General features: G+C 44.9%; 1 protein-coding gene across 1 annotated transcript in view; it reads right to left on the bottom strand.

The window, feature by feature from the left end:
- MGMT (O-6-methylguanine-DNA methyltransferase) overlaps positions 1-7,500 on the bottom strand; it is a 160,505-nt gene that overhangs the window by 45,832 nt on the left and 107,173 nt on the right. The window lies entirely within an intron of this gene.

Here is a 7,500-nt window from a genome sequence, read left to right as displayed (position 1 = left end):
AGTAAAAATGAATCTCTCTCCCCGTAACACATACAACCCTACGAAGCCTTAACCCACTGAAATATTCTTCTGCTTTAAGGAGATGTTTAGTGGGTCAATGTTACCCTCAGCAAGGAAATTATTATACTATTTATGCTCGGTACTTGGGCAGTTTATTTTACAGTTATAGTATTTGTTAAAGTAGCAATACACAATTAAATGTATTTTCATTGGGGAGGAGGAGAACGGTATGCTGCTAAACACACAAATTCAGCTTTAGGAGTTTTTTCCTCTCGCTGTCTCGCATACAGAGGAATTTCGCTGTAGTCGGCATATTGATGAGGATGCAAATGAACGACGCTGAACTTTGCTGAAGGTCTGCGCGAGGACTGCGCACTTGCTGAGATACTCTTTAAAACGAAGCTCTCCTTGACCAGAAGGTCCAATTTGTGTTTGTTATTCGCTATCACTAGATATTCTCACGAGACGACCAGGCTTCTCCTCTAATTATCCCCACGGTTCCTGCAATCCTCCGCCGCAACCGCCGCCGCGTTTCCCTGCGAAGGCGAGAGCCGGTCGCACGTGGCTGCCGCGGAGCCCGGCCAAGCAGCTGCTCCCGCGCTCGGCATATGCTCCTGACGCCGGATTTCCCAAATATCAGGACATATGGCCAGGGGACACGCCAAGATCGTCGTCCTGGCTAGAAGCGGGTTCTGCGCATCATCTGCCGCCGAAGTAAGGGAGCAGCAGAGCCCGGCCACCGGCCGCAGAGGGTAACGGCTTCGGGGACTCGGCGTTCCCAAGTCCTGTCCGTAAAACAGAGATAGTCCACCCTCACCCTGAGAAGGTATGCAAAAGGGAGCTCATTTTTACATAACTAATGTGCAGGTCGATACACAAATAAAGCAAGCGGACCAGCTACTACGGCAGTGAACATCCTACGGCAAAACTGCGTTCGACTTCGCCATAAAAGCTGGGGACGAGAGCTCACAGGATAAAAAAAGAGCGTATAGGCCAACGCTTGTTTGCACAAACCGAAGAGCATCACTTGCTCCAAAATACCAAGAACGACAAAGTCCCGCAGAAGTCTTCATTAACATAAAATGATGATGATCTATAAAGAAACCGCCCTTAAAAACTATCATCATTTGGAGAATATATTAAGGTGAGGGCCATGAACTTCCCAAAGACTCCAGAAGTTACAAGTCTATTTATGATTGTGGAAAGGTTACTGTGTGCATATTTCTTAGATATTTCACGTTCGTGCAGTCTTCCGAATGGGAAGTTTAAAAATCAGCATAACCTTTTACACAAGCGCTATGACTCCATTAAAAACGCACTGGAAACATTTGCAAAGCGGAGGTGTAGAGGGCACGCACAATTAACGACGACCCTGAAAGAAGTCGCTTTCCGTATCTCTGCAGAACCAAACAAGTCGCCTTCCCCTCCCAGTCTGGCCCAGGATAAGCCGGGCTTTCACGGCAAACCACTAAGAAAGCCCAAGGTGTGATGGATGCCCAGGAATGGCCCTGGAGCGGTGATGCCACGACTGCCGTACCGACACCAAAGCTTCTTGAGATGGCATTAGTCTCACGGGAACTGGAAAACATCAAGTGGAAATTACTAAAATACGTGTCAGAACGGAATGAGGTTTTATTTCTGCAGAATTTGGAAAAGATGCTTTACTCCCTCAGTTTAGGCAAGTGAATATAAATGCGTCTGAATACCCCGTTCTGACCACGAGAGAGAGAGGGAGAAGAAACGAAAACTAATCAGGCCTAATCCCGTTAGGGAGCCGGCACCGCAAGCTCGACATAAACCCTTCAGTCCCAAAAACGGGTTGTGGAAAGTGAATTGTGAGGAGCAAAAAAATAAAGCAGATCAAGTAAATTCCAGTCTCCGGCAACATAAATAAAAATAATTTAGAGACAGAGAATAATAAACTCTGGAGGATTTTCCACGCTTTGCCCTGCCTGCTGCAGGACACCAAGTAGGTGCTTTTAAATAAAGTTAACAGAAGGCGCTTCAAAATATTTCTAACTAACTAATTAAATAAATAATACTGTAAAAATGCCTGGCACAAAATGAAAACAAAGTCTGACATCGAAATCCCCTCCTAAATAACACTTCGCCCTAAAAAACCCTGGGCGTCCTCGCTGGCCATATGTGCTCCCAGCTCTCTTCAAAGCGGCAGGTTTAACATAAAATTTTAGAAGCAACTTGAAATTTCCCTGTTTCTGTTTATGTAAGTTGGACCATTAACATCATTGAACGTAACTTTTTAGGTTTAATAGTCCACCAAATCAACACTCACCCCAGCGAGGAGGGCTGCCCTGCGAGATGGGGCAAGGTAGAAAATGTGAAGGTTTCGGGAATTCTGCAAAACGTGTCTGCAAAACATTTCGACCATAACTCAGCTCGCTATGTATTGCATGGAAATAAGAAATTAATTAGATCTGAAATTCACCAGTGACCCTTCTCAGAAACGTCTTCTTCTACAACACAAACCCAAAAAACCAAAACATCCAACCGCGTGCTTTTCACAAGGACTTCCACTTCTTTTCCGGGAGAAAAGAAGGTCTCAAATCCCCGCAGGATGTTATAACCGGGAAGCGGCTGGGGTGCATCTACACATATGCATGCACTTAATGCAAAAACCAGAGGCTTTATAGCTAGACATACAGAACTACGACAAGCATTATATAGAAAAAAAGATGAAAACTACTTCACGTTTCTTTTCTATGGATGGTTAACAGAAACCTCAAGTCACTTAAGAACATATTGAACTAGAGTGTTGAATACGTGCCTGTAGCGGCAGCGGACGAGGAAAACGTTAACACTTCCAGTTTTATTCCGCAGCAAATAAGCATCATTAGTTCTGCAGCAGTTGTCATAAACTTAGCTTGTGGGCTATTTAAGCCAGCTATTCTAGATAGAAATTTAGTTTTGGTATTTATTGTACTGCTCTGAATGCACTGCATTATTCATATGTGAGACCCTTCTCACACTTGCATGACAAATAAAATTTTCCATTTAAAGTCAAGAATTTTCCATTTCAAGGAAAAGTAAATTCGTAAAAACTGTTTTAGTTTAAAAATAAACAAATTGTTTCATGTTTTTATAATTAAAAGCATGCAAATTGAGTATTTTTTTCAGCTGTGAAAAAATAAAACTTGTGCTCAGACCGACCGGATTTAAAGTAGTTATGATACCTTGCTGAAATGAAATCATGAAAACTTTGGTTGTTTATATTTAACTTGAAAACGTTTCATCTTGCACATGGATTTGCAATAAAAACACTCAATTAAAATCGTTTTCAGCCCTCACCCAGGAGCGCAGACCTCGGCTAACCCCCTCCCTCTCCCCGGTGCATCCCCAACAACTGCTGCTTTCCAGCCGCGACGAGATGGGTCCACGAGCCGCCGTCCTCGGGACGGGAGCACCAATACCTGCACAAACCTTTCCTGCAGAGAACTGAACCATTGCAGATACTCGTAGACAAATGTGGCTTCAGTAAATTAAACCCATGAAGACCAAGAAAACTGGGAAAGGTCTAAAAACACTGCATCTGTCTCCTGACCAGAAGCTTCCAGATGGGTATTTTGGATATCAGCATCTCAACCAGGTCCCAAATCTGGACAAAAATAAACAGCTCGGCTCTGCGCCCAGTCCCTCCGTATAAAATAATAATGGAGCAGACTCTTCCCATGCTTTCTCTGAAGCAAAAATGTGTATTTACCAGCCACGGCCTTTCGTTAACCCTAAAGGTGCCACCTTTCTGCCTGGTGTCTGTCAGTATAAGCGTTTCTTTTTTAAGGCATTTAAAAACAAAAATATCAAGACCTGTGTAATTAGGGAAAGCAAAAAGAAGTGGAAGTGTACAATCTGCATACTGTACACACATTCAAAACTGTACATAAACTGAACACCATTTGCTCTGAAAAGGTCTTTTTCTTCGCTCTGAGCATGCAATACCTTGTGTCACTTGTGCAATCAGATATTTCTGCTGTTCCTGATTGAGCATAAACCCATATTTGGTAATTGCTACTTTGAACATGCTAATACTGAAACCTATTTCTTCTTTATGTTCTAACATTTTTCTGTATTAAGTGTGAATTTTTATAGCATTTTTCCCCAACAAGACATCTTGCTTGTAAATAACACAACATTAAGTGTCATGATATAATTGATTTTCTAATGAGGTTTTCAAAAAGGATTATATTTTTGCTTGTCAGAAAATCTTTACAACAGAAATGAGCCCTTCCATATTTATTCCTTATAAACCGAACTTTTTATTCCTACAGTGAAGTTGAGATGGGCTAAATCATGTGGACTGCCATAAAACAAAGTGTTGTATCCGATACTTTTATGGTGCTCCACATTTGTACGTTGTGCTGTGGACCAGGATGCAAAGCGAGCCTTAGCGCTGCGCGTGCCGAGCACAACCCCAGCCTGTCCTGCCCAGTTCGGCCACATTGGACGTAGCAGGTGGAAGAGGTAGATACCAACCCAAAAAGGTTGCAGTCCATTCCTCTGCAAATCAAATTTATGAACTGCTAAAATTAACTCTGTACCGCACACGAGCTGACTTACTAGTTCCGTTAATCAGGAAAATGTCGGGGAGGATGCCCGACGACGACACATCCCTAGTATAAGTACTGCTTGATAGTCTTCCTATATTTTCGTCTCAACTGCTTGATTCCTTTACTTTGCCAGGATAGTAAAGAAACAACTAGTGCATGCATCCTTGCAAAAAATGAATGATTAAACTACATGGAAGAGGAAATGGTGCTTAGCTAGTACTAATGGCAATTTTAATTTCTAAGGCCAAACTATATAAAGTAATAGTTCAAGAAGTGTTTACCGGCAAATTCTCTCTGGAAAAAGAAAATACCAACTCTACACGGTCAAATGCTCTCTCTGCACCCATTAAAATACTGCGTTTCTCACTGTAGCATGTACACTGTAAGAAACAGCATCTAAATGATTACTGAAAATTTCCCTGGATTCCCCAGGAGCTGCTGCCCGTTCAGCAAAGCCGGCCCTGCTCTGAGCAGGAGGCTGCGCTCGAGGCTTCCTGAGGCCCGTTCCCACCTGCATCATCCTACGATCCCACAATGGCTTTAGATACCAGAAGGAAAACTTCTGGGCTATCCAAAACCAAAAACTGCATACCTTCTTCTGAGGATTTTCACACACATCATCCACTATTTGAAATGATCTATCTGCCTTATGAAAAGAAAGCTTGTGCTTTCTGCAATTCCAGGTTTCACCCTCTTTTGGAGAGCTGGAAAGGATGCAGGATGACATATATATAGGAAGGTGAGTAAAATTTTAAAAAATTGCTTCTAAAATACTCTAATGAAGCAGCGCACTTTGTATTAGCTTGCTTCTGGATGCTTAAGATGGTCTTAGCATTCATCGCAAACTGAAAATACAATTTATAGCTCTGAATTACTGTAGGGCAGTTTCCCTGGTAGCTCCCCCTTTAACATTTCTTGGCGATGCATTATTTATGAAGACAGGCAGAGGCACACTTAAGCTTGTATCTGCAATTTAGCATGGGATTTATAAAAGGACCAGAGAGGACAAAGGCGGGCCGGACGAACCGAACGGCACGGGAAGGTCTGGTTAGGTGACTAACCTGCCACGAGCAGTTGTCGGCAGAGAGAAGCCAGATGAGCTCGAGAACTACGGAAGAGGCAGCAGTTCGGGAGAAAGGACAGCAAAATTCCTGCACAAGTACAAAAAAGTAGTGCCACAAGTATCAGACCTAATTTCTTACAGAGAGGTGTCTCCTCATCCATTAGATGCGATGTGGAAGGAGCTGCAGCTGCACCTTCCCCCGGACGGAGCATCTGCAGAGCCCGTGGCTCGGCTGCGGAGGTCCTCTGAGGACCCACAGACAGCTCCGTCACGATGGTGTGTCACCAGAACAAGCAGACAGGCACCTGCCAAGGAGATACGGCTTTCGCCTTAAAACACAGGGAGCTCCAGAAGACAGAGCCTCCAACGAGCCGCTGCCCGAGGGCGGCCGGAGGGGTCTGCGGTGCTCAGGAGAGCACAGCCAACGCGACCACGAAGGGCTTCGGACGCGCCGCTCTGCACACGAGCACGGCAGCAGCACCCGAGCAAAGCAGTACGGATGCAGGATCAGCATCCTGGGATCAGGTAGCGTCCCCAGCTCCTGGCTCCCGGCGGCTGCACCTAAAACCAGAGGGCCCCGGCGGCTCGCCAATGCAACTCCCTTCCCGGACTAAGGACGATGTCCACAAGTTAAAATGCTTCTCACCTGGCTGCTCTGCAGCCTTTCTGTTATTGATGTCTGGCTATCTGCTTTCTAGCTAACATTAAAATATTGCTCGTTTTCCCTTTTTCTTTCAGCTTTTCCTTTCCTACATCTCAACCAAAAACGACCACGGGCACAATTCTGCGTTTCAAGAGCTCTTCGTGGTCTCGCGGTTTCACATTACGCGAGCGGTACGTCTGTGGCCAGAACGTGCCCAGAGTCCTCTGCCAGCTCCCTAGTGTCCCTTTCTTTCCAAAAAAAGAAAAAAAACCAAAAAAACCCCCAACCCCCCCAAAACCCACCCCAAAAAACCCCCACACCCAAACCCCAGGCATTATTTTTGCATGGTTAGCAATAATGTTAATCAAAGCATTAATTTAATTCGAACACAAAGAGGCGCAGGAGGAGGAAGAAGATCGGTCACTCTTTCAGCGCACAGTAAAATGTTCGATATAGGCTCGTGCAATGTAAACAGAAACACGTTCCCTCCTAGATGAGACTATTTACTACCAAACATTTACGAGACCGAGCACATGACAACATGGCATAATCAATGCAAGATCATTTAGCCTAACCGTGCATTAAAAACATCAATTCTGCTGCCTTTACCTCCCGGGTTATAACAAAGAGCTTCTCCAGAACATTTTCTGCAAGATTAAATGTGGCCGAAATGAATCTTTTTTCCCTCAGACCCTTTTTTAACTTCTGGCCCAGCAGACAACCCACCAAATTACAGAAACAAGTTTAATACGGCGACTGCAAGCGGACTGACATTTCATGCAGGTATTATAAAAATAAACGCCTGGAAGGGAAATCGAGGCCATTAGGCATGCTGCCTTACCTCGGGGGTAGCCAACCCTTTAGGATCTGGGGACTGTTTGACACGGTTGCAAGGGCTGCATGCACACGCTGTCCTGAACCGAGCCCCGGGGGACCCCGCGGCCAAGCAAACTCTGCAAACAAGCCATCCAGGCTCTGCGGAGAGGAGGAGATGGGCATGCAGAAGCACAACTGGTAAAAAATGTGTCGAGAAACACTTCAGAAAGCCTATAAAGGGCAGATAAGCATAACAGAAAGGAAATGTTTCAGAAATCCAAGGACTTCAAGCAATGATCATACAAGCGCTCCTCGAATACATTACAAATGCATTAATTCGGCAGGAGCAGCCCGGCTCGCTGCGCTGCCTCGCAGAAGGGGAAACCGTGCATGCGCGCGCGAGTCGACCACCGGCA

This window comes from Dromaius novaehollandiae, chromosome 6 (genome assembly GCF_036370855.1).
Source record: "Dromaius novaehollandiae isolate bDroNov1 chromosome 6, bDroNov1.hap1, whole genome shotgun sequence".
Taxonomy (NCBI): Eukaryota; Metazoa; Chordata; class Aves; order Casuariiformes; family Dromaiidae; genus Dromaius; species Dromaius novaehollandiae.
This window is presented reverse-complemented; position numbering and strand designations above follow the sequence as displayed.